This window comes from Pinus tabuliformis, chromosome Q, assembly GCF_031772625.1.
Source record: "Pinus tabuliformis cultivar Carrire ecotype Pingquan chromosome Q, CPIR1, whole genome shotgun sequence".
Lineage (NCBI taxonomy): Eukaryota > Viridiplantae > Streptophyta > Pinopsida > Pinales > Pinaceae > Pinus > Pinus tabuliformis.
Genome location: NC_142296.1, coordinates 131,667,822 through 131,687,785, shown reverse-complemented (window position 1 = coordinate 131,687,785; position 19,964 = coordinate 131,667,822). Strand labels below are relative to the sequence as shown.

At 33.8% G+C, this 19,964-nt stretch overlaps 1 pseudogene; it reads left to right on the top strand.

Annotated features, from left to right (window-relative positions):
- Nucleotides 1–283: 283 nt before the first annotated feature.
- On the top strand, nucleotides 284–1,680 carry LOC149218607 (uncharacterized; annotated as a pseudogene).
- The last annotated feature ends 18,284 nt before the right edge of the window (nucleotides 1,681–19,964 follow it).

Genomic DNA, 19,964 nt, shown 5'->3' with positions numbered 1-19,964 from the left:
TAAAATGAAAACAACCACATCATACTACCCAGTTCTCCATCCATGCACATATGTTGTCATTTAAGGAAGGTTGAGCAAATAAATATTGTTGAAGGTCACGATGTGGTGAACCTAGACCCTATTCTGTAGAAATCCATCACCTATTATTTGAGTCCTTGAACAAACATAATTTTATTCAATATACCACATACATAGGAGTTGTCATGTCATTGAACATGTGGGGACATTCTTGTTGAGTGGGTTTCTATAATGTATTCTCTTCTATTTTTATTAATCTTCTATTATGTTGTTGATACCTATGATTTTTTGTGGTGGCGGAGATGGTGGAGCTACTAATGTTAAGTCTAGGGATTTCTATTTTAAAATGTATGCCAAAAAAAACAAAACAAAGTTTCTCCCAATGAAACTAGAATTTTCAAATGGAGTTGTTGTGTCTGAATTTAGTGACTCTTTTGTGTCTTGTATGTCACGCTTCCTTTTCTCAATCTGGAAATATTGTCATCAGTGGAAATGAGGTGGAAGTTGCAGCCCTGAGGCCCAAAATGGATCTAGATAGGGTTAAGGTAAAGGAAAAGAAACAAAAAAAGACCAAGACTGAGGATGCGATTGCAGATGGGATTCCTCTTGATAAAATTTGGCAGAAGGATGATGCGATGAGGGAGTCTGTAGATAAGGTCTCTAGAATCCATTCTAAGTAGAAGGGTGAAGAAATGAGGGACTGAAGATGGAAACAGTCAAGACAAGTCCAAATTTGCATTGAAGAAATTCAAAGCAATAGATCATGTGTTTGCCCATGCATCAAAGGAAGTATATGCTTCTATTATCACATCCTCAAAGAAAACAGATTTCAAAGAGGCTTATTCCTATAGATCTATTCCTCTTAGCAGAAACTGATTGCAAGAACAAATATTTTTGGAAACCCTCATATGCAATTGATCACTTGGGGAATGTTTTCAACAAGTAATCTCTGGGTAGGGCTTTACTGGACAAGACTTTGCCTAACTAGTTTAGCCATGTTAGGGATTTGAAGGACATGATCACCATTCATATTGACCCAATTCTAGGTGTCAAGGTTTACCATGATTATTCTGAAACCAAATTTGAGTGCCCCATCATCAACTTGAATTCAATGGAAAATATAACTATTTTGCGCTCGAGGAATGTGGGTATGTGCTTAGGGTAAGGCCTTGAAGGAGTTGAAATTGACATCTTGTCTTGTCTACCATGTTGCATTTTTCTAAGTTCGAGAAGATTTTCATTATAGTGGAAATGAGGAGGAAGTTGCATCTCTGAGGCTAGAAATTGAGCAGGATAGGGCTAAAGTAAAGGAAAAGAAACAAAAAAATGCCAAGAATGGGGATGTGCTTGCAAATGGGATTCCTCTTTATAAAATTGTGCAAAGGGATGATGCGAAGGGGAAATTTGTAGATAAGGTCTATGGACTCCATGCTAAGTAGAAGGACGAAGTAATTAGGGGTTGAAGATGGAAACAGTGAAGACAAGGCCAAATTTGCATTAAAGAAATTCATAGAAATAGATCATGCGCCTTCCCAAGCATTGAAGAAAGTATATGCTTCTATTTTCACATCCTCAATGAAATCAAATTTCAAAGAGACCTATTCTTGCGGAGCTATTCCTCTTGGCATAAACTTATTGCAAGAAGAAATATTTTTGGAATGATTTGAAGTTTGTTTTGGACCATTGTCATGGATTTGAACTCGTTTTGAGGAAAGTTTCAAAGTATTTTTATAATGTAAGTTTTATGTTCTTATAACATAGTCAATTCAATTTATAATTTTTTTTTTTTTTTATTTCATGGCTATAGGATGTTAAATGGGAATTTTTCACTTATAAATGTAATGGTATGTTTGGATCTTTCTTATGGTTTTCTTATTCAGTAGTTTCAATAGCTCCATAAATTTTCCTTAAAATGAGTTCTTCATTGTTTAATGAATTTAGAGACTCTCTTGTATCTTGTCCACCATGTTGCCTTTTCTGACTCCAAGAATATTGACATTAGTGGAAATGAGGAGGAAGTTGCAACCCTAAGGCTGAAAATGGAGTAGGATAGGGCTAAGGTAAAGGAAAAGAAATATAAAAATACCAAGAACAGGGATGTGTCTGCAGATGGGATTCCTCTTGAAAAAATTGGGCAGAAGGATGATACGATGGGGCAGTTTGTAGATAAGGTCTCTGGAATCCATGCTAAGAAGAAGGGTGAAGAAACTAGGGACTGAATATGGAAATAGTGAATACAAGGTCAAAGCTAAATTAAACAAATCCAAAGAAATATATGATGCTCTTGTCCATGCATCAAAGGAAGTATATTATTTTATTTTCACATCCTCAAAGAAATCATATTTCAAAAGAGACGTATTCTTGCATAGCTCTTCGTCTTGGCAGAAATCGATTACACGAATGAATATGTGTGGAAGGATTTGAAGTTTTGTTTGGACCATTGTCATGGATTTGAACCCATTTTGAGGCAAGTTGCAAAGTATTTTACAATGTAAGTTTGGTGTTCTTGTAACATAGTCAATTTAATCTATACAATTTTTTATTTGATGGCTATAGATTGTCAAATACAAATTTTGCACTTATAAATGTAATGGTATGTTTGGTTCCTTCTTATCGTTGGCTTATTCAATAGTTTTAATAGTTCCTGGAACTTTCCTTAAAACAAGTTCTCTGTTGTTTCTGAATTCAATGACTCTCTTGTGTTTTTCCAATTGGATAAATTTTAAATTTCATTGAGGTTTCTCTTTTCTTTCAAACGAAAAAGAGCACATTTTATTCCAAAATCAAATGAAATACACATTCTAAAGGTGCACATGGCACATAACACAATAGGGAGGAAACATGGTTTCCAACTAGCCATACGCATTTATATATTTTCGTAGAGCATGTCACTAGCCTAACATTTATATATTTAATGTGTCAACAAAGTGTTCATTGACAAGTTTATTTGTGAGGTATTCATAATTCTTCCAATTGTCTTTTACTAGTTACATACATGTTTATCATATTTACACAATAAAAATATTTAAATTTTGTTGGAAATATTTTCCATCATTTATGGGAGAAAAATTAATCACAAAATTAATGATTTAATATTTGTGAGATTGGATGAAAAAACTTTGTATATAGAATGAAAGCAGCATAATGTAGAATTGACCAACATTGGTACCATAAAATCTGATCCATTTACTCCTATTTCAAAATCCTCCATACCAAACAAGATGCCATTGGTGAGGATAGAAACAAAGAGTGATGAGAATGATTTGAGGTCATAAAAACTCTTGTAACGGTGTAACAAGGACATATTCTATGAGAGATAATGAAATCCGTATGATCTCTCTGATAATTCCCAACCACTTGGAATCTACAAAGTTTTCCAAAGCAAAGGTTAGATCACTGAGTACTCCAAAATAAAGGCCTCAAACATATATCTTCTATGACAAATGATTAAAGCCTTATGAGATCTCCTAGAATTCCCAACTACATGGCATCTACATAGTATGCCGAAGAAAAGGTCAAATCACTAAGTACTCCAAAAAATAAGCCTAGAACTCCTAACACAAAGCTTATTTCATAGAGAAGGAAAAGGTTATCTTTTCCTTTTTCAGAGGCCAGTTCAGGCCCATACAAGTCCACTAAAGGCTCCATGTTTCCTCATACAAGTCCCAATTTGAAAGGGCTTTCAGGACCATCGAAATCAAAGAAGTGTCTTAGTTCTTTGAAATATCTTAGTATTGAATAAAACGATTCCTCTTTAAACTGGGGTCCCAAAAAACCTTTTAGATAAGTATTTATCTAGGTACATGCCTCAACTACTATAATCTAGATTGACGTTGCTGGCATGGTAGAGGAGATATATTTTTCTCAGAATTACAAAAGGTTGCTCAAGTGGAATGAGCTTGGAAGTTGGGAGTACTAGCCTCTTATGGATTCAATCACATATATTTATATTTTATATTTCAGATAAAGTAATCTGCTCAGAATAAGAGATTTACAAACACCTCAGAAAATCTCTTTTTATTAACACTGCATGTTGGTGCATTGCTAGGTTTTAGGAGGGTTGGAAAGCCATAGAAGGGTATCTTACTGGTTTCCAGGTATGTTATAATAGGTTTGGAAGGGGTTCAAAGTGAATTTAGAAAGAGATGCAATTAGTATTGTTAGTAATTTGTACTTAGAAGAGTGTATTAAGGATTGTTACAAATTCAGGATAAATAGTTAATTTAAAGGGATTCAGTCATTGCATGAGGTCAGATGCCTAAATTGTGAAGGCATTTCTTCCTGTCATTGGCTGAAAACTGTCAAGTGCTTTGACTTTGTGTTGGATTTTAACATCAACGATCAATCACATTGTGCACCTTTTGAAACTTCCTTTATTGTCAGAATGAAAATACACTTGTACCATTGTTATGGAATGTGGACCTTTTATAGCAGGCTATAATTTTTTCTTTTGTTTGACTAGATATTATGTATTCGCTTCAAAGTGATGTTAATAATTTTCCGTATAATTGTAGACATTTCAATATGCAATTCCTTCGTTATTTGTGGGATTTGAGCTAAGGCAGGAATGGGCTTTTGGCTTGTTACATTAGCATTGATTTCCCTATCTGGAATTTTGGCTTCTTTGCAAATTTTAAATAGAGAACTACAAGAACTGTACATGTATTGTCATATTATATAATACAGAATATGAAATGCAAAAGGGAACTGGTTTTCACTCTTGGTCTTGAGCAATGGTTTTCAAGGAGTGTGGAACTGATGATTTATGTTTTGATTTTGCTTGGAAATGTTTTCCTGATGGGAAAAATGTTGGTACTCATACATGTTGCCCTTTAAAACATATCAAATTTCATACTTTCTAGCCTTAAGTTTTTAGGGGATAGTAGCACATTTTTTCAGGTGGAAAATTGAACCAAATCAATTACTATATTAATGCAATGTTGTAGATTTTTCTCTTCTTCCAGTGCAGAGTCCATCATGTAACTACATAATGTTGTGCATATTTTCTAAACATTTCTTCCACTTAGATAGATTGAAAAATGTGTTGGAATTTCTTATAAACAATTTGGTAATACATACCTGAAAAATTGTAGTCAGAAAAATATAGTATATTAATTAACTGCTAAAAAATACAATAGTTTACACATTGTTACAATGTCATATGATTTTTTCATAGCATAAACTTAGGCATGAGAAAAAATCTACACATGTTCTGAATAATACTAACCTATTACTCCAGGGTTCTCATATGTTGTGCCTTGGTTTTCCTACATCCCGACTGCGTGCCTTCAATACCTATAGCTTGTTGTCTTCTTATAAATAGAGCAAAAGGAGTTTTTGACAAAAAATCCTCTTATTTGCAGCGATACAAAAATGTTACATGAAATTGTATATCTTTGTGACCTAAACAGAAAAGGCAAGATAGGGAAGATATATATCAAATATGGAAAACAGACAGAACACAAATAATTAGGTTCTTTACTTTGACACTAATACTCACTGTAATATTTTTTATATTGCTATACTCCCTACACTTCAAATAATGTCTTGCAAAACAATTCTTATGTTTTAACATTGCTTTGCTAAGTGTATCCACTGTCATCATTAGTTTGATAGGAGTACAGTTGGACACTTTCTTGTCTTCTAACATTTGAGTATAGTTGGATAATTTCTTGTCTTCTAACATTTTCTGAAATGGAATGGTATTGAATATGATGGAATGGTATTGAATTTTTTCATTTCGTTCTTTTATTACTTATATACAATAATGTTTTGTAGCTTCTAGATGATTACCTTATTCGTAGACTATAGGCCTTTAGAGTGGTATATGGTGCTCCACACAAACCAACCATGATTTGTGGTCAATGTCCCATGGATCTCACCACAAACAAATGCCTAATATGTTCACAATGCCCTTAATGCTTTCTTGTGTTTCTGTGGCATCCAATACATTGACCCAACACTTTCTAAGTACAAATTTAAAAAAGGAGGAAAAGGGTCAAATGCTTTCTTCTATTTTGGGGGGGAAAGGAGGATTGAAATATATTTGAAGTCACTAAAAACAATGGAGTCTAAAATATGGTACATAAAATCTTTTAGATTGGTTTTATCTGTATTTCAAGAAAGGTCTTCGATATGTTCCATGAATTTGAAATAGGGTTTTGAAAACTATTCTAAATCATTGTAGTTTAATATTTGCAAGTTGTTTCACGTAGTCCCCTCCTTTACCAATTCCTTCCCATTCCCCCCACTCCTTACCTCATGATTCCTCATGCCTTCCACGTCCACATCCTTGTTTCCTACAATGCTACCTCTACACCACTCTACATTCATCTACACTTCTATCAGTGTGTCTTTGCATCTCTTGGTGCAAATGATAGTCACTATATTTCTCAATTTTAAAGTGTGGAGATTATTTAAAAGTATTTATCAACCCTAAATGTTGTTGTAAACACTTTCTATTTAATTGAGTCTTCGAACAAGTCCTCAATTCTGTGGAAATATAGTTATGGAAATATAATTATGCAAATATATTTTTGCATTCACATTGTAAATTAAAATTAGATCTTTTGAATTTAAGAACCATGTAATTATATTTTAATTAATAGAATAAAACTAATATTATAAACCTTTCCTATCTAAAAACTACACAGAGTTAGCTTAATCAAATGAAGTGTTCCTCTATTAAACAAATAAATTAAATAAATATTTTTATACATTGTTGTTTTTTTATGCTATATCTAATTACCATCAATATTTAAGTGTAGAAATATTTATTTTGATTAGTAAACATCATATAGAATCAACATTTGTTTTTATAAATTAACATTTATTTTTATAAGCATTGCGTATTATCACACTGTTATATTAAATAACTAACATTAGAATGTGGTTGTGAAAATAATATGACAGAAATATATGATGAAAAAATAAATTCCATGTCATATTGTGTTTATTAAAAATCTTTGTTATAGTGTAACATTACAAAATTAATATCATAATGTGCTTATGTAAAAAACATGATGTGAAATTGTTATAAAAAATAAATACTTGAATAATTGATGAAAAAAGCTTGTTTGGGTTACATTATGACAAACAAATTAATGTTGCATTGTGACTAATATGTTGAAATTTTGGAATGGTACAAATATTATCCACTATTGGAATGTTACAAACGTTGTTCATCACTGCAAAAAGTCAAACATAACTTTACATCAGAATGTGAAAAACATAGTATAGCTTGGTCAACCATGGGAAAATATCGTCAAACATTGACATCTATGGTCAATCATAAACAACCATATTCAAGAAACCATAGAGAATATGAACTACCATGGTGAACCATAGTCCACACACCTAGCAATGATCAACCACGATCAAAATGGTCAAACATAGTGACCTGTGCTCAACTCTTGATACCATTCTCAACCATGGTCAACCATTGTCAACTATGGTATCCATGGTTAACCATGATCAACCATAGTCAATTATTGTCAACTCTCATCCACATGTCAATCATAGTCAAAATTTTCATCAATGGTCACCCTTAGCCCACCTTAATTTATCCTAATAATCCATGGTCAACCATATTAAACATGGTCAACCACTGGTAACCATGGTCAATAATGTTCAACCATCCAACCATGATGAATCATGGACAACCAATATTAACCATGGTCAACCATGGTAAACATAGGCAACAATCATCAACATGGTCTTCTATGGTCATGTTTTGTCAACCACATTCTATACTCTTAATACCTAGTCAACCATGGTCAATTAATGTTGACAATAATCAACCAAGGTCAATCATGGTAATTATGGTAAACCATTATTAACCATAGTCAACAATGGTTGATGTTCGTCAACCATTTTTAACCATAGTCAGCTAATGTCAACTATAGTCACCCGTGGTCAATGAATCAACCTCACACATGTGGGCCATCAACTAATACAACCACATTAATAAATATAGTTGATATATACCAATAGTTAACATTTTCCACCTTTTATATGTGAATCAACATAGAAAAATAACACCAATGAATATATATCAACCACATTTATTAAGATAAGTGTGCTAATACTTAAAAATGTTACTTTTACAAATATAATTTAACAAATTTCAAAGCTAGTCGAGTCGTGAAATTTTGTTGAAGGTTTGAAAACGACAAATAAAGTAAATTATTTTGTGGAAGTCAATTCGTTATTCCGGTTTACTGATGATTGTATAATAAAGTAAAATTCCTTATTTAGTAGATGGAAGTAAATATCCGACCGGGTCATGAATTTGATATTGAAGCCTTATTATTATCGTCGGGTTGGATGGAGATGGTATATATCAAAATATTTGCACAAATGTTAAAGCCGATTTTATAGGCCCATATCTATGAATCCATCCTACGTCTTATTAAATACTCACATAAATTTGTAATTGTATGTCCCTTTCATAAACGCTTATGCACATGTCGATCACTATTAAAAACATGATACGATATAATCGATGAGAAAAATTACCTCTCAAGTTAAAGAGATTAAAATAAATAGATATATGAAAATAATTAGTTTTTCTGTATAAAAGTATTACTTTTCTATGAAAAGAAATTTAAATATTATTTATGCAGAAAAATTCAAAAGTATTTTACTTGTAAAATCGAAATAAATTTAAAATTAAAAAATATATATAATATAATTAAATGAAGATAAGATAATTTGTAAAATAAAAAATAGATAAATATTTTCTCAATTTTATATATATATATACATATATATATATTTATTTTGTGTGGTTGTAATATCAATTTATGATTTTTTTCTTTTAATTGAATTTATTATTTAAATATTTTTATTTTTTATAAAATAATGGTATTGTACTTGTTTTGTAAATAAAAATACTCAGTTTTAAATTTTTTTAAATAATAAGTACACATTTCATTTTAATTTGATTTGTACAGTGGTGAGATTGTTAGTTTCATGACTTTTTATTTATGTTATTACAATATTATTCAAAGGCTATTAATGTTAGAATAATGTAAAAATGGAGTGTTCTAGAATTGCGAATTGTTTGGTTGATGAGTTGTCCTATGATGAGTTCTATTTATAGGTTGTTGAGCTAGTTTACTTTGTAGTTATGGCTACTAGTTGGTTTCTTTGTTGTTTGTATTATTGTATATTTTTAGTATATTAGATCCAATTTCTTAGGATCTAGAATTTACAAGATTCGTTTAAGAGTCTTTATAAATGTAATGTTTGATCAAATATTCGAAAAATAAAGTATGATCTAATATGTGACACTGTGTGGTTTATTCTATCGTTTGTTTCTTTTATTCTTATTTGTTTTCTATTAATTAAGATATTTAGCAGTTTTGATAGTTGTAGTAAACTCTTATTTTTCAAGCTACATCACATCATTCCAATTTGTTGCCTTATTTTTCTTATTTAAATGTGATATCCATACATATGAAATTGAAGAAAAAAAATATTATTTTCTCCTAAGAAGTCATCTTCTCATGAGTTTCATCTTTTACATTGTTTGGACAAAATATAAGTGTAGGATAGACACCTATTTCACTAAAATAATTATATTTTCCAAAACCTATATATATCTTTCCTCATTTTCTTAGAAACTTTATGTTAATAAATACATTTATCATGTGAATTAAAAATGTGTTTATTATCATATCAATATATCCAACAATATCATAACTTAACTTTCACTTACATTTGGATAATATGTTATACATAACTCTCATACCTTTGATCTCACGAATTACATTCTCATTTGGATAATATGTTATACATAACTCTCATCCCTTTCATCTCACAAATCACATTCTCATATATATATATATATATATATATATATATATCTGTGTGAGAGAGAGAGAGAGAGAGAGAGTTTCTCCATATTTTCATAAGTTTTATTAAAATTAACATATAATCATTTTTTCTTAGTTTAATCTATTTGAAATTTTGAATCTTTTTTAAACATTTATTATAAATTTCTTGAATTTTTAAGTATGAGTTGTGTAATCTGCACAATCTTAATTGTATATTTAAAAATACATTCTAAACAATAAAAAAATCAAAATCTGATTAAAATTTTTATTATTAAAACATCTAATAATTAAATATACATTAAACATACTTTTTCATATTCCCGAATCTGGGTGTTTAAATGTGGTACAGGTACGTGGGTAGCAAAATGGGTGGGCGCGTGGCTCATCTCCACCGCCTCTCGGTCTCTCACAGAACCGGTCTTTAATTCCCTTGAACTCAAATTTAATGCTGCTTTAATGCAGCCTGTCCCTCCTCTCCGGCCTGTTCATCTTCTAATCATGGCGCCCTCAGCTCGTCTCACTTGCGCTCCTCCTTTGCGCTCAAGTCACTCCTTTTCCGCTGCAGAGATTCGCTCTCGAACTATCCCGGGGAAACGTTGGGCTCTGGTTCGCTGGGTGGATTTCTGGCTGGGGCTTCAGGTTTCTCATTACCATATCTGCAAATTCGATAGCTACTTGTCCTCTGCCCTTCCCTTCGCCCATCTGTGTGCTGAAGCCAAGCTAGTTTTAATCCTTTTCTGCCTCCTTAGTTTTGCAGCCCATTCGGATCTTCCTGTTCTTCCCACCATGCCCAAACTTCGCCAGAGGATGAGTTGCAGGAGAGGCAGCTCCCGGGGGCAAACTGTCCGCCAGGTCTCCTCCTCCACGACGGATTCCTCGACTTTTTGTTCGGACTTCCACTCGGACCACTATCCTGCTACAAGAAGTGGTCGGGGACGGGGTAGAGGACAGCACAATTTGGCAGCGAGCTCTTTCAATTCTGCTACTAATACCGCTCGGCTCCAGTTCCCCTGCACTCATGGCAATTTCTCCTTCATGGCCTCTGTTACCATAGAGCTTAGCGAGATTACTGCTGGTCAGGAAGCTGTTTCCCCTGGGGTGACTAGGGAAATGCTGGCGGAAGACAGATATGGTACCACTCAGATGGATTACAAGCAGAGCAAGGCCTCAGGCTCGAGTAAAGGCATAGCATCCCAGGTCGTGGAGGATCAGGCGGGCCCGAGTGTCCCTATCGGCGGCGGCTCTACAAGCAAAGAGGGCCACCCCTCTGAGGACGAAGACGACTACAAATATGGATGCCGCATCATTGAAGAGCAGCCCTCCACCTCCCATGACGTTTAAGCAGGTCTGCGCTCTATGGTTTTTTGAAACTCTGTATGCTCGAGGGTACTCATTCATCACCTACTTGACCGTCATGATAAGCGCATCAGTTCTAATCGTCGGTTTCCCCTGCGAGGGCGGCACTCTGCTAGTCTATGGTTTTTGGTCTCGATTTCAGTCTCAGTTGCTTCTGAAGTTTGTCCTCAGTTTTTGTTCTAGGCAGTGCTTCTCGGTTCACTTGCCATGGTCCAGTCATCTTGTTACGGTTGCTGAATGGCCTCTGTTCAATTTTTAGTTTCAAGCACGATAATGGGGGCTTCATGTTTTATGGTATTAGTCATGGTTAGGTTCCTAGCAGTCCTTCAGGGCAACATTCAGCAGGTTTTTTTGGGCAATGTTCAGCTATGCTATGTAAACATGCCGCATCTTTGGGCTAGCTTTCTCGAGGCCATGGCCTCGGTGTAAAAATATTTTGTATCAATATAGGAGTAGACAAATTTAGAGGAAAAAAATAAAAAAATAAAAAAATAATAAATAAATAAATTCATACTTAGATATCATTTTGGGATTCAACTGCGTTAAGTAAGTCATTAACGTATGACCATTTCCATGAGAGGTAGTCGTAACTGACTAATTTCTCATGATTTTTGAATAGTTCACTTAGCACTCATTGCATCGGGTGATGCTCACAGGGGTGAAGAAGTGGGATTGAAACTAGTGAAATGTGGAGAACGAATCACATAGCATCAATCATCACTTCCGGGGCTTGCACCCGGTAACCAGGACTTCCCAGGAGGTCACCCATCCCAGAACTCCTCTGGCTCAAGCGCGCTTAACTGTGGAGTTTTTTCCACAATCAAGCCCACTTAGCTTGCTACCCCATTTGCAAAACCTTAGCAAGTATCGTGCCTCATGAACCATTCAAGTAGAGATCCCTTGACTCTTTTTGAATTTAAGTATAGGGGATTTACGCAGTGCATTATTAGATATCATTTTGGGATTCAACTGCGTTAAGTAAGTCATTAACGTATGACCATTTCCATGAGAGGTAGTCGTAACTGACTAATTTCTCATGATTTTTGAATAGTTCACTTAGCACTCATTGCATCGGGTGAGGCTCACAGGGGTGAAGAAGTGGGATTGAAACTAGTGAAATGTGGAGAACGAATCACATAGCATCAATCATCACTTCTGGGGCTTGCACCCGGTAACCAGGACTTCCCAGGAGGTCACCCATCCCAGAACTCCTCTGGCTCAAGCGCGCTTAACTGTGGAGTTTTTTCCACAATCAAGCCCACTTAGCTTGCTACCCCATTTGCAAAACCTTAGCAAGTATCGTGCCTCATGAACCATTCAAGTAGAGATCCCTTGACTCTTTTTGAATTTAAGTATAGGGGATTTACGCAGTGCATTATTAGATATCATTTTCGGATTCAACTGCGTTAAGTAAGTCATTAACGTATGACCATTTCCATGAGAGGTAGTCGTAACTGACTAATTTCTCATGATTTTTGAATAGTTCACTTAGCACTCATTGCATCGGGTGATGCTCACATGGGTGAAGAAGTGGGATTGAAACTAGTGAAATGTGGAGAACGAATCACATAGCATCAATCATCACTTCCGGGGCTTGCACCCGGTAACCAGGACTTCCCAGGAGGTCACCCATCCCAGAACTCCTCTGGCTCAAGCACGCTTAACTGTGGAGTTTTTTCCACAATCAAGCCCACTTAGCTTGCTACCCCATTTGCAAAACCTTAGCAAGTATCGTGCCTCATGAACCATTCGAGATCCCTTGACTCTTTTTGAATTTAAGTATAGGGGATTTACGCAGTGCATTATTAGATATCATTTTGGGATTCAACTGCGTTAAGTAAGTCATTAACGTATGACCATTTCCATGAGAGGTAGTCGTAACTGACTAATTTCTCATGATTTTTGAATAGTTCACTTAGCACTCATTGCATCGGGTGATGCTCACAGGGGTGAAGAAGTGGGATTGAAACTAGTGAAATGTGGAGAACGAATCACATAGCATCAATCATCACTTCCGGGGCTTGCACCCGGTAACCAGGACTTCCCAGGAGGTCACCCATCCCAGAACTCCTCTGGCTCAAGCGCGCTTAACTGTGGAGTTTTTTCCACAATCAAGCCCACTTAGCTTGCTACCCCATTTGCAAAACCTTAGCAAGTATCGTGCCTCATGAACCATTCAAGTAGAGATCCCTTGACTCTTTTTGAATTTAAGTATAGGGGATTTACGCAGTGCATTATTAGATATCATTTTGGGATTCAACTGCGTTAAGTAAGTCATTAATGTATGACCATTTCCATGAGAGGTAGTCGTAACTGACTAATTTCTCATGATTTTTGAATAGTTCACTTAGCACTCATTGCATCGGGTGATCCTCACAGGGGTGAAGAAGTGGGATTGAAACTAGTGAAATGTGGAGAACGAATCACATAGCATCAATCATCACTTCCGGGGCTTGCACCCGGTAACCAGGACTTCCCAGGAGGTCACCCATCCCAGAACTCCTCTGGCTCAAGCGCGCTTAACTGTGGAGTTTTTTCCACAATCAAGCCCACTTAGCTTGCTACCCCATTTGCAAAACCTTAGCAAGTATCGTGCCTCATGAACCATTCAAGTAGAGATCCCTTGACTCTTTTTGAATTTAAGTATAGGGGATTTACGCAGTGCATTATTAGATATCATTTTGGGATTCAACTGCGTTAAGTAAGTCATTAACGTATGACCATTTCCATGAGAGGTAGTCGTAACTGACTAATTTCTCATGATTTTTGAATAGTTCACTTAGCGCCCATTGCATCGGGTGATGCTCACAGGGGTGAAGAAGTGGGATTGAAACTAGTGAAATGTGGAGAACGAATCACATAGCATCAATCATCACTTCCGGGGCTTGCACCCGGTAACCAGGACTTCCCAGGAGGTCACCCATCCCAGAACTCCTCTGGCTCAAGCGCGCTTAACTGTGGAGTTTTTTCCACAATCAAGCCCACTTAGCTTGCTACCCCATTTGCAAAACCTTAGCAAGTATCGTGCCTCATGAACCATTCAAGTAGAGATCCCTTGACTCTTTTTGAATTTAAGTATAGGGGATTTACGCAGTGCATTATTAGATATCATTTTGGGATTCAACTGCGTTAAGTAAGTCATTAACGTATGACCATTTCCATGAGAGGTAGTCGTAACTAACTAATTTCTCATGATTTTTGAATAGTTCACTTAGCACTCATTGCATCGGGTGATGCTCACAGGGGTGAAGAAGTGGGATTGAAACTAGTGAAATGTGGAGAACGAATCACATAGCATCAATCATCACTTCCGGGGCTTGCACCCGGTAACCAGGACTTCCCAGGAGGTCACCCATCCCAGAACTCCTCTGGCTCAAGCGCGCTTAACTGTGGAGTTTTTTCCACAATCAAGCCCACTTAGCTTGCTACCCCATTTGCAAAACCTTAGCAAGTATCGTGCCTCAAGCCCACTTAGCTTGCTACCCCATTTGCAAAACCTTAGCAAGTATGTTTATAAAAAACCATGAACCCCATCCATCCAATAATATTGAAATGACTAATAGGTGCACTAATCCATACAAATCCATTCTTTGTTGACTAGAAAAACATGATTGTTTATTGGTTCGGTGAAAAATGACAACAATATTATTTGGTAATGTTTAGGTATTTAATATGTTTTTTATTTAGACCAATTCTATAGTATTCATACATCATATCCCTGTAATTGAAAATATTAGTTAATAAGCCTTGGGCATTAGAAATGGGCAATACAATTTAATTTAGAGACCTTACAAGAAACAATAATGAGGACTCTCTATTGTTTTGGAGATCCTTGTGAATGACCTCAAAGTAGCGAGGATGCATCAACTTTAGCATTGGGATTTCTTTGTTCTTTGTTTAGTTTTCGTTGTTCTAAGTTGCAGTTCAGTGATGGAGGGGTTGGGTTCTCACTAGGTGTCATGGAAACCAAGTATCCTACAATTTAATATAGTGTTTATGTTTAAGGTATCATTTTCTTTTTATTATTTCAATTTTGAACCAAATTTGAATAAAAAATAAGAAAAACAAAAAGATCAAAGAAATTCCATTGGAAGTCTTACCTAGAATCCAAAGAAGATCGAATTCATTGACTTCGCACATAATGTAGACCAAGGATGAAAACTTTGGCTCAAGAATAACTAAACATGTGTTGTAGTTCGAAATAGTAAAAATAAAAATGGGTTGCATGTGTATAAAAATGAGTTACACTATGTATGGATGCATATTCCTAAGAAGACGTGTTTTCCCATTTATAGGAATGTGTGCATGATTTTGAGCCATGTTGATGTAGCAGCCTAGTTATTTTCATAATTGGTAGTTGAGGGCTTGTTTAGATAATCTTCGGCAAAATCACATAATAAATCGTTTGTCGACGCGTTTCGAACCAACCAGTGTGGTTCATCGTCAGGACAAGTTGAAGAACCAATCTGGATTAGCTTGATTAAATAGAGGTGCAGAGACTCCAACGGTTATAATGCCAACGACTAATTTTGACCAATCACCCTAGTCAAATTCAAAAATAAAAAGAATATATATATAAACATGTGCATGGTCTTAGGAACGGATACATGTTCCTGCAAGTATGCATTTATGATGCCCCATTTCCATTTTTAGGGCCATGCTTAGCAAGCGAGTTCCCTTCATTATTTATATTGTTAAGAGAAAGTGTATATGTAGTAATTCTCCAAAACATATATGTACCTTTCCACAATTTCTTATCAACTTTATCTTAATAATTGTACATGTCCCTTGAGTGAAAATGTGTTTATTCTTACATCAAGAAATCTGAGAACCTTGGAGCCTTTACATTTATCTTAATAAAAGCTTATTTGTGTTATAAGTATTGTTCATCTCTTTCGTCTCAAGAATCATATTGTCTTAAACTTGTATACGTGGCTATTTCGATTTTTCATCAGTTTTATAAAAATTATCATATATCCAATCTTGCTTAATTTAGCTTAATTATTCAATGTTTTGGGTATTTTATAAGTATTTTTTCGTTTAGAATTTGTCTAAAATCGAATAAGGATTATTAGAATTGTAAGTTTGATATATTTAATCTGCAAAATCTAGGTAGCCTCTAGGTTTTTGAAGATGTTGAATTTATTAATACATTCAAAAATGAATTTCAAATAATAAAAGATCCCAAATTTTCTTATTTTTCGTTTGTTAATAAATACAACTCTCCATCTTAAATAACATATATCCAACATTTCCTACTTTTAATAAATTTATATTTATAATTATAAATATTTTTCCTAAATTTTATTATTATTATTTTATATATTTGTAAATTAAAAATATACTTTATCTCACTTTTAACCTACCAATTACCAACCTTCTTAGTATTCTACTTTATTTCATTTTTATATTTGTATGCATCTTCTTTCATTTTTTTCATACATTTTGTATGTATACATGCATAGATACTCCTTTTCTCACCTCTACTTTTAAAAGCCAATTTGAAAATTAACAATAATTAAAAAAACTAATTATTACATGAACTTTAGTATTTACTATATTTCTTTCTTTCGATAAAAATAAGCACGTCATACTGGGGATAGCCGCATTATAAGGCCAACGCAACTACAAATGCCGACATATTATGGGATTTTTTTCGCACTCTTCAAGGCCAAGTATTATGTCGTGCGCAAATTGATGTTCCGAGCGCGCAAATATTTGAATTCAGTTATACCCAGCAACCAAGCGTAGTAGGCCCAGCTGACAATCTTTACAAAAATTTGCTAAACTAATCCAACGTTATTATAAAGAATTGTTTAATTTCAGTTTCTAATTTTCAATACCAAACGATTGTGACTGTGCGCCAAGTAATGCTCCTCGCTTGCACATTCACATGTTGAATTGAGTAATATCCAACCAACTACGGTGTTGTCCTCGACAATATTTGGAAAATATTATTTACTCTATCAATATCAACATAAATGAAATAATTTAATTTTAGGGCAATTTAATTAGTAATTGTCGTGATAACCCAGTGTTATGTATTATAAAATTTGAGATTTAAATTTTCTCGATTTATTTGTGTTGCAAAGGATTGTAGGTAAGTATTTAGAGATTACAATAGTAGTAGTCGAAATTGCTTGAGTATCACATGAATATGAAAACGGTTTTGTTACTAATTCCTCTCGTTACAAATACATATCTAGTTATTTGAGTTATTTGTTTATATATATATGTTTTCATAGATTTAGTATAGTTTTTATAAGTTTAGATTTGTTTAGAAAATTTTCGGCAAAATCACATAACCAATCTTTTGTCGACGCGTTTCGAATCAACCAGTGTGGTTCATCGTCAGGACAAGTTGAAGAACCAATCCGGCTTAGCTTGATTAAATAGAGTGTGCAGAGACTCCAACGGCTATAATGCCAACGGCTAATTTTGACCAAAAAATCCTAGTCAAACCACTAATTAGTTATTAACATGCTTAGAAATAGCCAAAACAGGAAATAACGGAATTCATTAGATTTATTATGATTTTCGTAAGTTTTGAGCTTGATTTGGTATGATTAGAATTTTTTCCAAATATTTTTATATTCTCATTATGTGATTTTGGGTGGATATGTGTGGAGATTCAATCTCATTATATAATTTTATTAAGAAGTAGAATAACACAATTATATTAGTAAATGTGGTTGATATATGTTATTGATATACATTGGTTGACATCATTTTCATACACTAGTTAGCATAAAAAAGGGGGTCAATGCTACAATTTGGCATATATCAACCACATCTATCAATGTGGTTGTGTTAGTTGGCAGTCGATGTGCTACATGAGGAGGATTAGTCGACAATGATTGACTACGGTTGACTATGGCTAAATATATTTAAGTTATGGTTAAGGAAGGTTAATTATGGTCAACATATAGTTGACTATGGATGACCATATTTGTCCTCATCTGAATATACTTTACTATGACAGATTATTATTGTAAATGGCTAACCACAATTGACCATGGTTCTCCATGATTGATAATGCTTGATTATGGTTAACCATGCCTAACTCTGGTTGAGCATGTTGACCATCGTTTGACCATGTTGATCATGGACGAACATGGTTTGACATATTTGGCCATGGATGGCCATACTTTTCTATGATAGATTATGGTTTCCCATGTTGGCAAGGATTGACCATATTCAACCATAGAAAACTTGGTTGATCATGTTTGATTATTCTAATCATTCTTGACCATGGTTGGCGATCAAGAGTGGGTAGAGCATGGATTGTTATAGGTTGAGTATGATTGACTACAGATGACCATGGTTGGTCATGGTTGACCAAAGATGGCCACGGTTGATCATGTTGACCAAAGATGACCATGGTTGATCATGGTTGACCAAAGATGACCATGGTTGATCATCGTTGACGAAGGTTTGTCATGATTGACTATGGCTAAATAAAGTTGTGTATGGTTGAACATGGGTGACAATGAGTTATAATGTTTGACCATGGATAAGTCTTTTTAATCATGTTTTACCATAGTTGAGCTCATCAAACATGGTTAAATATGGTCAACATATTATTTACTATGGGTGTACATGGTTGATCAGTGTTGTTGTGTTTATTATATATAATTGTGGTGAACCATGGTTGAACATGATGGTCATGTTAACTACGGTTGACCATGTTCAACCATGTTGACCATGGGTCACATTGTGTCATTGTTTATTGTTTGTCACATTATAATGTTATTTATTACTCATGTGATGTAATTTTTTTCTTGTCACATTCCAAAACACTTTGAGGTTATTAAAGTTATATTGTTTGCTACATTGCAATGACATTTATTATCCATCACATTGTGATGTAATTTTTTATTCACAGATTGCAACAATGTTGATTATTTGTAACATTGTTCATGATGTTGTGATGTTTTATGATATTCATCACATTGTAATGTCATTTATTGTTTATTACATTATGCTGATGGATATTACTCTTCACATTGCAACAATATTTATTTTTTATCACATTACAATGGTATTTTATGTTCATCACATTATGACGATATTTAATATTTGTCGTATTATAACATAATTTATTATTTAACACATTGTAATGCCATTAGTTGTTTGTCACCTCTCAAACAACTTTAAAATTATTAAATTTTATTGCAAATAATATAAAGTCAATGTAATATCAAAAATACATTATATTACATTTGTAAAGTTATATTAAAAATGTTTGATAGTGTAATATCAAAGATATATTCCATTACATTTTAAAAGTTATATTAAATATTAACATTAAAATTAACATAAATATTAATGTCAACAACATTCGTAACAACATTATTATTTTTAATAACTTTAATAACAACAAGCATATTAAAATTAATAACAAGATATGGTTTTCATCAACATTGGTCTAATTTTGAACAAACTAATTTGGGATCATTTAAGGTTTTCAACTAGGTTTTGTTTTGTATAACACCCATGGACGATGGGTGATAATGATATTATTATTATTATTAAATAAATAAAAATTAATAATAATAATAATAATTAATTCATAATTAATTAATAATAATAATAATTAATTATTATTATTATTATTATTATTGATTAATATAAATATTTTTAAATAAATATAAATTTATTAATATAAATATAAATTTATATGGTTGATGGTTTAAAAATGATTGATTTTTATATTGAGATCATTTTTGTCACAATGTTGAACCATGGTAG